Raw genomic sequence first — 3615 nt, 5'->3', positions numbered from 1 at the left:
TGTCACATCCCGGCCCGGGGCGGATCACTTCCCGGGCCCGCTCCACCACCGTAGCACTATATTGTCCGCTTTGGGCTTACCATTCCCTCACGGTTTTGTTTTTGGGAACTCACGAGCAACTTCCCAGTAGGTCACCCATCATGGAATTGCTCTAGCCTCCTTCTCGCTTAACTTCGGAGTTCCTACGGAACCCGAAGCCAGTGAGCTCCCAAAAGGCCTCGTGCTAGGTAGGGATGGGAATATACATTTAAGGATCACTCCCCTGGGCGATGTGGGATGTCACATTAGTAACACATGGTGTATCACCTCGTGCTCCAATTACACTGAAAAATCTCTTCCTTCCATGATTCCATCCACCCTCTCCCTCCCTCCCTCGTGCCTCGTTCGCTGCGCAAGATCTCAGTCGTGAGCTACTGCACGTGCTGCATGCTCTAATATACATATGATATATGTATGTGTATATACGTTGGAGTCATTTTTAAGCCATGTAACATTCTCTGTTCCATTATATATTTGATTAGTTATTCTTAAAAAACTAAGTTAGTTCAATTAAAGTATGTAAAAAACTAAGACTATAATATATATTCTTTTGTTACCCTTGTGGAAGACTCTTGTTTGGTCAAACTCAAGGAGACAAAGCTAGACAAAGTCCAAGATCTTTGGCCAACAACGCCCACTAAACTGAGAATTATACAACGCCCACTAAACTAAGTTTATACAATAATTCTCCACAAGGCCAATAATTTTGAAGCCTTTGTAACTTAAATGGTTTTTTTTTTGTCAAATTGTAACTTAAATGGTTAAAAGTATAGGTAATGTTAGGTTTTTTTAGATCAAATTTGTAAATTAAATGATGTGCCACAAATAGAAAATAAGCACGTTAATCAACACTTAAATAATAATCAAATCATATCAACCATGTCATATAGTTTACAAAATTTAGTTTAAAATTTTGGTTTCCTTATCATTTCCTTAAAAGTATTAACCCATGCACTTTCAAGTTTTAAGGGGCAAAATGAGATCAAAATCGAGTTTTAGGGAGCAAGGAGAAGTGAACTTTGAGTTTTAGGAAATAAAGTGACGATTTTTGAGTTAGAATGAGCAATTTAAGATTAAATTCGAGTTCCATTCCAAAGGGCGTAGCTAAAAATAAACCTCAAAACTGTGTGTTCGATATTCCATTTTTATCGCCTACATGTAGTTACTAGCATTATAGGAAAAATGTCTTACTTTCTTTGTTTTGTAACACAATTCTTTCTAAACCTTATTACTTTTCAATATATATATATATATATATATATATATATATATATATATATATATATATATCATAACACTCAAATATGCAATCAGAGGACATGAAATCTTGCTTCTTGATGTTATTTTATGGAAAAAAATTTAAGGATGACATCTTTGATTCACTAAAGGAGAATGAAACAAAACCGTTCAGGATCTGACACTATATAGTATAATGATGATCGTGAAGAATTTCTACATACATGCCTCCACTTTTCTCATTTTTTTCTTTTCCATGATATGATGCGCAATTGCATAAGTAACGTTGATGCGAACAACATTAATGGACTCAAATTTCAAAGTTTGAATAAGTATACGACGTGAAGAACAATGGTGATGAAGTGGTAACGTTGCCTTTTGCTGGCTATTTGTGCGACACCCTTTGTGACCCTAAACCCTAAAAATGCCCCAGATAATTAAGTGAAGTTGGCCTCCACTCTTGTCATCCAGCTCAAAGACTCCTTCGTTGAATTAGGGTTTAAAGCAATACAGTTTCTGCATATGTAGGGTTTAGGACGATATATGTTCTTTTAATTTTTTATTTTATTTTATCAAGTTAAACACATTTTGACGTTGCAAATGTAAGCCACAATATTTTTGTATTTTTTTTTCTACGGTCATCTATCAATGATTATACGTCCCATGTATTCCCTTGCTAATTAAGATCTCTGCATTGGTCTGAAAAATCAGGAAATCTGTAATAATAACTCGGAGAAAGAAAATAAGAAAAGAAGTTAGTTAGCATATCATCATATCCACAGGAATTGATACATTTCAACCCGAAAAGTAGGTCATTATTCACCAATATTTGTTCTCTCATGCTTGAACTTTTTTTTTTCTTACCCACCATAACCCCCCACCCCCCCCCCCCCCCCCCCCCCCCCCCCCCCCTCCCTCTCCAAATTGGGGATTGAGGACAGATCTGAGTAAAAAGTTTGAGGGGAAGAAGTTCCACCACAATCAAATTTCGGGACCGAAACTCGCTTGTGGGGATTTCTCAATTAGAAATGTCAAGAGAAATGTCGTAATTTGGTTTTAAGTGATGTTTTCTCATTAAGTTTGGGGGAGAGCTTACATGAGAAGTCTTGGACGACATGACAAACTCATAACCAGAGCTCAACAATATTAACGTTGAGTTCTTGAAGGATTTAGGTATGTAGAGTTCTCTAATTAATTTTTTTTTAAATGTTTTTTTTTTCGGAAAATTGATAATATATCAATGGTTAAAACCGAAGGGAAAAAAACTTGATCCGTGTCATGAGGGATTAGACAAACTAGACTACATATTAGGGTTCAATCCGCGTCTAACTATGCAGCCTAATCCTTCCCCTGGCCTAGGTTATATTACATTTTAATATCATTCTGATATAACAGTTTCTAGAAGTGAATTAGCATATAACATCAACATTCCGAAATTGTGACATGTTACAAATAAATAACATATATATATATATATATATATATATATATATATATATATGCGTCTCTATCTGAAAATTGTTTGTGTGTTAGCATAAAACCGTACGTCATTATATAAAATCAATTAAAAACGCAGACTTTCTAATCCAAACTCCAAAGCAAAGTTTAAAGATTGATTAGAAAAATGGTTAAGCTCAAAGCTCTAACATATGGCAAGCACCTAAAACACACAGTTTCCATATAAAAATAAGAAGAAAAGCACGATAACACTGTTAAGGTGATCTTTCGGGTTGTAAGATATGCATGCACCTTTACGGAGTTCCGGCTGCACGTCACGGTTGAGAGCTCCGTTTTATCTAACAAGTTTGTTTGCTTCATTTTTCTTTTAATCTGACTTGATTACAAATATAACTCACACCAATTATTAACTAATGATTCTGATTAACTTGTTATAATATAAGGTTGACTCCTGACTACGGGCGCCATCGATCGATCATCGATGACGGAACATACATATGTAACATTATGAAAGTAACAGGCCGTCGAAAGAGCCGACAATGTGATAGTATATTGTCATCAACTCATTAAGAGATATAAAGAGGCAGAGATTAGGTGGTGTACAAGAAGCAATGGTTGCATCATTACAAATAATGCATACAAAACCCTGGTATTTGGTTTTGGTCGGCATCTAATTATCTTAAGTTTACATCACCAATGGATTACGACTAGATTATGACCTGACCCAAAACCAAGTCCTTTTGGTTTACTTCATTTGCTCCTCTGCCTTTACGTACACATTTATATTTGATAAATCGATATATTTGAATCAATAAGTCACTTCTCACACATCCTCTCAATTTTTAGCTATTGTGTCGAATGAATTGAAGAAGAGAAATAGCA

Source organism: Pyrus communis, chromosome 13 (assembly GCF_041283825.1).
Source record: "Pyrus communis isolate YQ-2024b chromosome 13, ASM4128382v1, whole genome shotgun sequence".
Lineage (NCBI taxonomy): Eukaryota > Viridiplantae > Streptophyta > Magnoliopsida > Rosales > Rosaceae > Pyrus > Pyrus communis.
Note: the sequence above shows the minus strand (reverse complement) of the source record.